Raw genomic sequence first — 11,562 nt, 5'->3', positions numbered from 1 at the left:
TATCCAATAAAAAAAATCTGGAATTTACAGAATATTCTCTATTAATGCAACCTTTGAATAGTGTACTGATAGTAATTGCTAAGTACTGCTACTAGGCTAATACAGTGATACTAATAATAGGCCTAGCTTTTACAAATACTTCAAAGTAAAATAAAATACAATTAATAAACAAATAAACTATGCTTTAGAATTGTTATTACGTAATGCACCATGTTATTACATTTTTTAGAGAATAAAAAAATTGCAAGTGCATTTTGTAATAATCTTCTCAAAATGTAATAACTTATTACATAATGCGGCAAAATTTATTACAAAATGCGTTGGGGCAGTTTATTACAAAATGCGGCAGTTTATAACAAAATGCGGCTTTATTACAAAATGAAATGAAAAAGTTATTACATTTTGGACATTTATTACAAAATGCACCGTTATTACAAAATGCGGCTCAACATGGCCCGCTTGTGTCTCTTGTCCTTTAATGCCCCGTTTACACCAAGGGAAGACGCAGATATTTCCCTGAGGTTTGTTGTAGTGGCTCTTCGTATGTCTCTAGTCTCTGCGTTTTTGGTTTTTGCATTTTTGATTTGAACTTTGCTTTTTGTTTGCACTTTGTTTAGCTGTTTTGTCCTCGGTTTCTACTTTGCTTTGTCTTCCCTTTTTGTGGTTTATTGTATCTGGCTCCCTTTTGTGTAATTCAGCTTTTTGAATAAAGCTCACTTTTTGCTCTCTCCAATCCTGCTTCCTGTTAGTAACTGCGTTTGGGTCTAGCTACTATTTCCCTCAACCTCGTGACACCTAATTGACTAACTGTAACTAATGTGACGTAGCCTGTACGGAGTGAGCCACTGCAGATGCATAACATACAGAGGACTTCATAATATTTAACTTTGTGATGATGTCAGCACCATTCTACATTTATGTTTTCGCTCATTTCTGGTTCGGGTGTGGGACCACAATCTCTCTCCCTGAGAAAAAACCATCGCAGGCCTTGGAGTTCTAAAGAAAAAGATGCAGTCTGGCGACAGCTGGGACAGTACATCACTCTGTAAAGAGTTCCTGGCAGAGAAGCATGTGTCAAGGCTCTTGATACAGAACCGGTACTCTGCAGGCCTGATTGGAGGGATGTTAAGAACCTAGTATACAATGCCATCACAACTCGTAAAAGGAAACAGATTTTTTTCATGATTGTGGGTTTTTCCTGCCTTCATATTCCGAAATAAGCTGGAACTGACATGATTACATTTAATTGTTGCATTGAAACTACCTCAGGAAGTTATTAATTGAGCTCTCAGCAACAAGTAAGGGATAATGCCCGACGAGGTGTCCATAAACAGGAGTTAACGGACGACACAGAGGCGCTGCGCATCGGACGGTTGCCTCTGCGAAGGGCATTATCCTGCTTATACCCTGGTCACGTGCCAAAGAAAATAAATTAAGACCATTAATTTATATTTACATGCATTTTACAATCAATTATAAAGTTTTTCACAAGCCATAACTAAGTTTCCCTGGTAACGCCTGAGGGTTTGACTAAAACCTGGAACAATCATTTCCCTCCCGTAAGGTTCTTGTGCAATGGAAGCGGTGTTCACCCCTCCAGTAAATAGGACGGACCATAGATACGACTTGGCAATGGGAGATATTCTAGTCTGCTGAGTGATGAGCCAGAAAGCTAATGCTATGCTAGCAAGATTCAAAGTCAATAACATTGCGTACGTTGACAAACAGTAAATATAATTTGACAGCATGCTAGCTAACAAGACCTGCTAGCTAACCAGTCATGTCACTGTCCCCAAATCAATTTCAAGATTTTCACAAACAAATGATCAGCCGTGTGTAACGTTGCTGTTGCCGCAGCCTGAAGTAGAGAGCTGAACAGCGAACGGGATGTGAGATTATTCGTGTATCGGTAAGTTTAGAGGGGAAGTGTACTTTCTGCAGCTTGTGTGTTACAGTCGCCACCCTCTGGTGTTCAGAGGAAACTGAATGACTGACAGATTGCACTCAGTGTTGGAAATAAAATATTCAGATTTGATACGCCAGCTAGCGCACTGATTTAGAAGGTGAACAGTCAATTTGAATGGACAGGTAGTAGGTGTCCATATATCAGGGGTTAATGGACACCCTGCAGCCAATCAGAATCCAGTATTCCCCAGCCCATGGTATAAAGCTTGATAAATTGAGGACTTTGTGTGTGGCTTCTTAATATGTCACTTCCTCCAACCCTTTTCAGCAGCTGTGTTTAAGTTATCAGAGGAGGCTGTAACATATTTGGGGGCTCATCCGGGATCTGAATCTGTATGGAATTTAGATTTGTGCCAAAAGAAACAAACAAAACTTCATAAGTGTTCAACAAAAAATAGAATTTGAGAAAACATAAAACTGATTTAAAAAATAAAACTTATAACTTGCAATCAAATGTGTCAAACAGTGTAAAGTATTGGTCTTTTTCTCTTCTAAGATTGCATTACTTTGTTTACAGTTCCCTCTGCTGGTCTCTCTTGGCTCAGACTTTTGCGCTGACTTGCAGCTTTGCGTCTCTCTGCAGCTCTGTCTCGTTAGTGCTCTCTGACTTTTAGTTTGCAGTTTTGGCACAAACCTCTCGGATGGGCGGGCTTTTTCAGCAGAGCGACCCCATTGGCTAATTAGTTTTTGACTGACACAGCTCAGTACTTATGCGTAGATAGCTAGTGCGCTGAACGATCCTGGCTTTAAAACTGAGAGAAGACGACGATGATGGGGATGACAATGAAGAACAATATATGTATTTTGTTGTTGTTGTTGTTGTGGGCTGTTATTGTTGTTGTTCATTGTCGTCGTTGTCTTATTCTCTCTGTTTTAAAGCCAGGGTCTTTTAGCGCGCTAGCCAGGGGCTTCGCTAGCAGTGCTAAACATCCGGGGCTTTAGCCCCGCAGACTGTTGCCTCAGTTACCTTGAATCTCTCATCTCCCGTCTCTCTCCTGCCTCCATTGTTGGTTGTGTTTGTGTCGCTGCGTGCTGTTACACGTGACTTGTCCTCGTGCTGTAAAGTTACTTGTTGCAGACGTGACGTCACTCCCCGAGATGCAAGAAGAAAGCAAAAATAATATTTTTTTACTATGGAGAATGACAAAAATAATAGTAACGCATGGTGACTTGAATAAGTAAGTTTGTTTGGAAATATTAATGTTATTATATGTTCGATTACTCATTGCTGGAAAAGTGGTCAGATGCCGGCATCACTGCCCAGATAGTCTTTTTTAACGGGGTTCAGGGGATTTTTTGAAAATTGGGCTGTTAAAGATGCCATTTCAACATAGTTTGTGAAGGAAAGGAAGGCCAATCGTTGAGGTCCTCATCGTCATATTTTAATCACAAATAAATCAAATTTTCCCTCACTAGGCCTACTGAGTAAAGTTTAGGTTAAAGATATTATAGCCTGTAATAAGACCTGTGTGCATAGGCTATTAGAGCAGGTAGAACATTGTCAATTATAATGTATTGGCTTCATTGTCCATCTACAGCAGGCCTACAGGAGGCTTTGCATATATACAGCCGGCTCAGCTCGGAGCAGCTAGCAGAGTCCAAGTGAAGGTTTGCCAGCATGAGAGCAGCCAAGACGGTCATTTTGACTGTTTTCAAATGTTTATGTGCAATAACTTTGACTGTATTTTAATCTAGAATAGTTTTTATATAAAGTACATAAAAGACAAAGAAAATATGATATGTTTACCCATTTCGGCCATAAGCGTTCATAATGACCGCACATCATTTCGCGGGGTTTCATTGTTACATTTTTTGAGCTTCTTTGTAAATTTACTTGTAAGTTAATTATCATATAGTTGCATTATATAGCCTGGTTGGCACCATGGACAAACACAAACTGGAGTTCCCACCTCCATGAAACAGCAGCGGAGCTGTTCAAGGTGCTGAACTGACGCGACTCTGACTGTGTATCAGGGAAAGCCGAGGAAGAATATCTGCATCCTGAGCACCGTGTACGCAGGTGTGGACACCTTTAGTGGGGCGAAGGCAAAACCAGAGTCTGTGATGTACTACAACAACACCAAGTACAGCGAGGATGTTCTGGACCAGATGGCGAGGGAGACTCCGTCAAAGGCTGTACGGAAGATGGCCAGTGTCTTCTATAACAGCCTCGACCCGGCTGGGATCAATGTCCGCATCTTATTCAAGGAGCAGCAGCACCAGGAGAGCTCAGAGGAAAGTCCTGCAGCAGCTGGCAGAGCTGAGGGCAGAAAACATGGAGGGGAAAGGAGCCGCAGCAGGCGGCACAAGGTGGGCAGCAGCGGAAGCAACCACCGCAACAGCAGCAGATACAGAGACGGAGGCGGTGCCGGTCCGAAAGAGCTGCAAACAGAACCAAACGTTGGACACTTGAAATGCCACAAGCCCGTGTGTGGTAACTGTGCGAGCAAAGGCGTAATCATGGTGTAGATATTCCCTTAGAGCCCTTCCCCAGTACATTTCCAACAATTCTTTGATATTTTATATATGAAAATTTGCACAATTAGAAGTTTTGAGGACAATTCATATGTAAAGGGTAGAATTATATAGATAGATAGATAGATAGATAGATAGATAGATAGATAGATAGATAGATAAAGATATATGTATGATTTTATTATTGGGGTTTAAATTTATAATGATCCAGGGTGACCAATAGTAACAGATCTGTCAAGCCATCATTAATGACTGATTTTGCTTGTTTAAAAGCAGTGGTTTGATCCAATACTGAGTGACAACATTGAAGCCAGGCCACACGCTGTCTGGCTGGGCGTGTTTTCGGTGCTATTCATATGCAAATTAGAGCAATTAGAGCAATGTTCCCCTCAATATGTGGCACAGAGGAATGCGACGTTCACAGGCTGTAAATTGTCGTTAACTGGCGAACATTATGGAGGTTTTACAGGTGTTTCCGGGATGAAACACCACTTTTCATGCGGTGTCTGTTCGCTGTCTGTTCGCTGCGAGTCACTGCAGCTCCGTGTTAGCATGTAATTGTTTACTTTCCCGGGCGGCTGTTGTTTGGTCAAATGGCTGTGATTGGCTTGATGGCTGTCAATCACTCTAACTTGACCAATGGGTTTTCACGTATGGAGGAGCTACTCAGCGTACTGAGGTGCGCTCCATTTCAGTATGCTGGCACACCGCGAGGGCGGACTGTGACCAGTGATCACATCAGCTCTTTTTTTGTTTTGTTTTAGATCAGCTCGTTTCCAGCTTTTTCCATTTATTTGTTATATATATATTTATATATTACATATGAATTACTTAAATAAAATGTTTCATAATCAAATTTGTTTTTAATTGTTCATTTTCTTGTCCTGAGTTTTCTCTATTAAAATCTTTTGTAAATGCAATAATTACGGTTTACTGATGATACGAATATCGATAAATGTATAATTAAACCACTTTATTGTTATTTTGTTTTTTAAAAAATAATGTATTATATATATATATATATATATATATATATATATATATATATATATATATATATATATATATATATATATATATATACATATATATATACATACATATATATATACATATATATACATATATATATATATACACATATATACATACATATATATACATATACATATATATATACATATATATATATATATATATATATATATATATATATACATACATACATACATACATATATATATATATATATATATATATATATATATATATATATATACATATAATGACACAATGAATGCCTTCATCACTCGATTGGATATTTACATGATAGATTATAGAGTTTAAAATCCAGTGGTCCAAATGGCGCTTCTAATGTCGGAATTCCAGCCCTTCTGAGTCCTGACACTTTGGTCTAATCAGAAACATATAACTTGACCGGATCTAACTCTAGGGTTGTGGAAAGCCACTGTTATGCCCTGACCAAGATATCGATCATGAAGACTAATTGGATCAGATCTAACTGGAATGAACTCGCCACAGTGGCTGCGCTGGTGACAGTGTTGCATTGGCTGCTTGCTGTTCTAGGCAATCGTATTTTTTTTTCTTTCAAGGCACAGAGATCCGGGGCTGTTCCCAAATCATCTGGGGCTATAGCCCCGGATGCCCAGGTCTAACGACGCGCCTGTGCGCAACATCCTGGAAAACAGAATCAAACTGCAAAATGAAAACCATCTGAAACGTCAGTTAAGAAGGGTCTACAACTTCAACAGCTGCACAGTATTACCCTGTTAGACTTGGACCAAGTTATACTAGGTTAATATCAAACATTTAGCTTCATCTTACACAGCAGCATTAACTTCTCTGTCATGAAATCATTTCACAATTCTATGATTGCGTTATTTTATTGTGTCTTTCTCACATGACCTTTAGGTCGACAAACTCTGCCTGACACCAATGGTGGTGTGTCAGCAGACCCACAGCAAACATATGGAGGAACTTCTGATGAATGTACATCTGTGCCCTACTACAGCTGAAGCAGTAATTAAATTACTCAAGTTTATTTCATTACAGTGTTATATCTCATTGTCTTCAGAAATCACAGTCATCAGCTGTGAAGCTCCATCCAAGGCCTCAAATGAAGGACTATGATGTGGCCTCACTGTGCAAGTGTCACACTCCTGGACTCTGTGGAAGCTAAACAGTCCTCCTGGTCAATTAGCTTGCATCCAGATCAAGAAAAAGTGGTAATCTCTTTTTTTTTGATGAACTTCAATGGCCATGCATGGGGAGGTTCATGAATGAAAGCTTGAAGTAGGTGTTAAAGTTGTATTTAACAAGTAGTTTATTTTTTCCAGCTCAGTTATGTTTTGGACACCAACAGACATTGGCAATGAGCTGATTGTCTGCACGTTTAAAACTTGCCTGACTCGATCTGACTTCCTGACACCAGGCCTGAACAAAGAGATGGAGTCCACTGTAAGTAAGTTGAGCTACATAGTGCTATGAATACTGTATCAGTGTGTTTATTTTACAATTAACAAAAGTATTTTTTCATAGATTGGGAATGCCTGCTTTTAAATGATGGAGAAGAGTTTTCTTTCCAAGGTACTATATTATCTGTAAGAAAAACTTTTGAATGAAACAGAATGTGATGTTGACTTTTACTCCTGGTCATGAAAAACAATATATGATGTTTGCCATAACTGGGCGTACATATTTTTGAATGAAATTCATTTTGTGTTTCAATGCTTGATCAGGGCAAGAATGTCTACATAGCAGATCTGTATGTCTGTCCCACCTGGCTGCCACCTCACAATAATGATCCGATGGCAAGTCGACCCGTAAGTATGCGTCATATATGTTAGATATACGATGCCATGCTGGAGTTCAACACATTCCTATTAAATCTTTCACTGTGGAATCTTATCTATTGTGAAGACCCAAGCCCATTAGAAGGATGCCATTGTGATCCCACTGTGGACACCTGGTCATTTCCAGATATGTGTGAGTATCTGTACATAAATTCTTCAGAGGTTATTGGAAACATATTTATTTCTTGTAACATTGTCAATTCTATATAGTAGCAAACTATTATTCTTGTCTTGTGTTTCTATGCTGTCACTTTGCTCTCAATACTCAAGATTGCAGCCATGCTCCAAGTTCATCCTGGGGCACATGCACCTCTATCTAGGAAAAAGTGGAGTGAAGCACTATAACATGATGCTGTTTTTACCTGTTGATCTGAAAAAAAAAAGGCTGCCGTCTTTAGGTCATGAAGCCAGCTCAGAGAGAGATCCTCATTCTGGACTCCCTTTATGCAAAGAGCGTGAGCAGAGGCCAGCAGTACATGCCAGTTCTGAGGTTACACACAGAAAACTATTTGGATTCGGTCACGTTCCTATGACCTTTCCATTGTACAGTATGTGGACGTGTTCCTATGGCCTTCACATTTTACAGTGATTAGAGTTATACAGCATCATGTTTTGAACATAAACAGTCCCAGTGGAAAAAGTAAGGTTTCACATACTTTCTCTTGCCACTATATTTGGTCACGTTCTTACCACCTTTGCAGTCTTTTTGGTCACGTTCCTATGACATTTGCATTCTTAATAACTGTTGTGGATGTTGGCCTTTTCCTGATTTGTCATTATAACATATGTAATTCTCATCTTAAATGTACAGGAATATTGCTCAGAAGATATGTGCGTGTCAATGGACAGAGAAAACAGGCAATGATTTGAAGTATTTATATTTGACCTCGGTCACACCTGACTTGTGACTGATGACGACACCATTAATGTTTGTTTTTCTTGTGGCATATTCATGTTAGTGGTAGGTCATAACAAGCTGTGGTGCAAACATGTTGAAGTATTTGAACCCATCTGAGCAAGTTTGAAGTCTTATACTTACACCATGAGTACTTCTGATGTCATGTAATGTAAAGGTGTTATTTAGTGCCAGTAGTCACTTATTTAAAAAGCTTATATTCATTGTGAAGGTGTAAACTGATCTTATCTTATTGTTGCCACAGTCTGCCTCGTACATCGTCCTAGATGCACAGTTTGACTTCTCAATCGTAAGTTCTTTTCCTCTCGGAAAATCACATCTCCAAGCTTGCATTTTGTGTTGTGCACTAAAGTGAAATATAAATAAGCCTTTCAGTTTGACATGCCTGTTTTGTGGAGATGGTGGTGCCTGTTGCTACTGGAGAACAACACCTTGAACAGGTAGAAATAAGTATTTAGTAGGTAATTCCCTGACCGCTGGTAGCAATTTCTCATTTCCATTTGTTTGTTGGTTTGCTCATTCATGTATTTGTTCAGTGCTGCTTGGCTCTCAGCTTATCAGAGCCCAGTGCAGCTGAACTATGACAGGTGCCTCTGTTTCTGTAAAACAGAAGTGCTGATTTCTGTGCCTTGTCAATGTTTTAAACACACTGCTTTCATTCTGTTGTTGTTATTAACTGATTGTGTCATTGTTTCACCTATTGTCTGTTGCACACCATCACATCATATGATACATGCGCGTCTTAAAGGAAGATGTAAAGAAACAAAGTGGACTGGACTGGGGACTGGAAGTGAGTTGTTCAACTTCCCTGTATTTACATTTTAATGATATAGTTTCATTTCAGTTATGGAAAAGTCTTTGCCCACTGGACCAGGGAATGTTAGGAGCTCTTGAGGGAAAGCATGCTCCAGTCTTCAGGCTAAAGAGAAAGGCTGAGCAGGACACTCAGCTTAGTTACCAAGAAGGACCTTAATACACATAACACATGCACACTGTACAAGGATAACAATTGGATAGTGTATGAGTATTTAATTTCTAACATGTCCTTTATGTGATAAGACTTATATACCCAGATGTGGAGTCTCTGGAATGGGTGCAGTGCCAAATGTGCAAGGACTGGCTGCACAAGGATTGTGCTGGAAAGTGCGATAATCTCACCAAACATTCATTCAACTGTGGATGCACCGATGTGGATGACAGACCAAAGTATCACTAGTTCAATATCTCTATGTGGTGTCACGCAAAAATAACAGAAGCAAAGGGCAGGAGACTTAAGTACAATTTCATTGACTAAAACTAGACGAAAATAGTCATGGATAATTCTGACTAAAATGCTCAGACTTTTAGTCGACTGAAACTTGACTAGTCTAAAAAGATTACAAACGTGACTAAAACTAATAAAACCTAAAATGACAGTTTTACACAAAGACTAGGCTAAAACTAAAATTAAAACAGGCCGCCAAAAACAACACTATTCCCTTCCCGTGTCGCCAGGGACAGAATCTTTTTGGCATAAAACGGCGGCCAGGTTTCGAAGAGTTCTGATGCAGTCTCTCCATGTAAGACTTCAAAGTCTTGTGCAACCTAAAACAAATTAAATGTGGCAGCTAACATGCAGATAAAAGATTGTTATTAACAATGAATCCTCAACATATAGTCCTTCCTAATTTACCATGCCTGGAGTGAGTAGATACAGAAACTCTTGGCAGGTCTCCTGGATGTCCCACTTGTTTCCCCTGATCATCTTGGACCTGTTTGATTGAATACTTTATTAGCAGTTGCAGAAAGTACAGCAGTACAAATGTACAAGAATGTTAAAAGGATAACACAAAAAGCCCTGAGGGCAATTGCAGACAGGTGCTGTTTCATGGCATTTTTGTTGGCTGGTTGGGAGGTAGGTGCTCCACGTTTTGGTAGCATAATAGAAATGCATTCATTTCATTTTCGTTTGTGCTGATTTTTAAATTATTCTATTTGTGTAATGGAGCTCCCTCTCTGTTGTGCCCGTTTCTCACTCTTTTGAAGTAGTGTAACAGTTACATGGGCACTGGTCCCTCGAGTATCTTGAAAAGCAGGCCAATGGCACGTTACTGTACTCTGTCCTCTACACTGGGCCAGCCCACCCTAGCATAATGAGCAGGAGTTAGGTCATAGGTGAGAGGTCTCGGAGTAGTCCAATTAGTTTGTCTGGAGTTTATATTTTAATGACTTGAGGTGCTAGAGTACCATGAGGCGCGTGCATAGGAAAAATGGCATGGAGTGCTGCAGCTATTGTCCGCAGTGCATTCCTACTGACCTGTACACTGCTGTATCCAGCACGTATAGCTCCACCTTGCTGAGGGGCTGCGAACTGTCATGTCACGTGTCTCAGCCAGTCTTTAAACTGTATGGCTCTTTCTTCCGATATGGTAGAGTACACATAATCATATTACCAATCACTAAGTTATATAAATATTGCTTCAACAAATTATTCAGTTCCAACAATTACCTGGTATGCGTGTCCTACAGGCGCCTTCTTCACTGCTTTGTGGCGGTCTCGGCTGCGTGAGCTGCTCTGCGATCTCAGCCTCTCTCTGCTGTTCCGAAGCCTCTCTTCAAGGAATCCAATGGCTGGATGGTTGCTCCTTCCTTGGGTGAACCAGACTCCCTGTCAAAAAAGGAAAATCTTTGGTGAATAGAGATGAAGCACACTTTGTTTTGACAGCATGGCCACAGGATGTGGCTGAGCCATCTGGAACAGCACAGACGTCCAGTGCTCAGGTGCTGGGAGATGAGTTGATGTGCCCACTGTCCGACTGACTATTTTAGCATCAATTCCTCTATAAAATGTTAATTACTCACGATGCTTAAACTCAAACTACAAGAAACAATGAATGAGCACTAAAATACAATGCAGTCAATTACATGACTTTTCAAATCATCTCTTTACCTATGGCTATGCAGGCCAACTGCTTGGTGTGAATGTGAAAAATCATGTTCTTACCTTTAAAACTATCAACAAGGTCTGTCAGCTGCCACTGTGTCAGTTTGTCTACGACAAAGCAAAGCTGAGCTTTACCAATGTATTTCAACTGATGTTTTGAGGTTTTAAGGTCCCTTGAAGTTTAACATATCTAGTGTTTGACGCTCAAATGAGTAAAAACCGAGTATAAACCCAATACTTACATTTAAATGCGGGATCTGCACCTCTTGAGGTCACCATTATTTATTTATTTGTTTCTTCTCTTTGGGCGCACAATGAATCTTGGGCAGTTTGTAGCCACGAAGGATAGCAGCAGTGTGTCCTCAAGGAAGAGGGAAAAGAAGGAGGCATTTGTGGGAACCACTTGCACT

General features: G+C 39.9%; 1 long non-coding RNA gene across 2 annotated transcripts; it reads right to left on the bottom strand.

The window, feature by feature from the left end:
* Positions 1 to 9,007: 9,007 nt before the first annotated feature.
* Positions 9,008 to 11,562, bottom strand: LOC119016328. Of its 2 annotated transcripts, XR_005074033.1 has the most exons (5): positions 11,395 to 11,562; positions 10,718 to 10,876; positions 10,526 to 10,626; positions 9,902 to 9,980; positions 9,008 to 9,813 (listed from the first exon to the last, which is right to left on the bottom strand). It is a non-coding gene; the product is annotated as an uncharacterized LOC119016328 (long non-coding RNA). The 2 variants fall into 2 exon arrangements; XR_005074032.1 differs by having other exon boundaries at positions 9,008 to 9,980.

The sequence above is a fragment of the Acanthopagrus latus genome, unplaced genomic scaffold (genome assembly GCF_904848185.1).
Source record: "Acanthopagrus latus isolate v.2019 unplaced genomic scaffold, fAcaLat1.1, whole genome shotgun sequence".
NCBI lineage: Eukaryota > Metazoa > Chordata > Actinopteri > Spariformes > Sparidae > Acanthopagrus > Acanthopagrus latus.
This window is presented reverse-complemented; position numbering and strand designations above follow the sequence as displayed.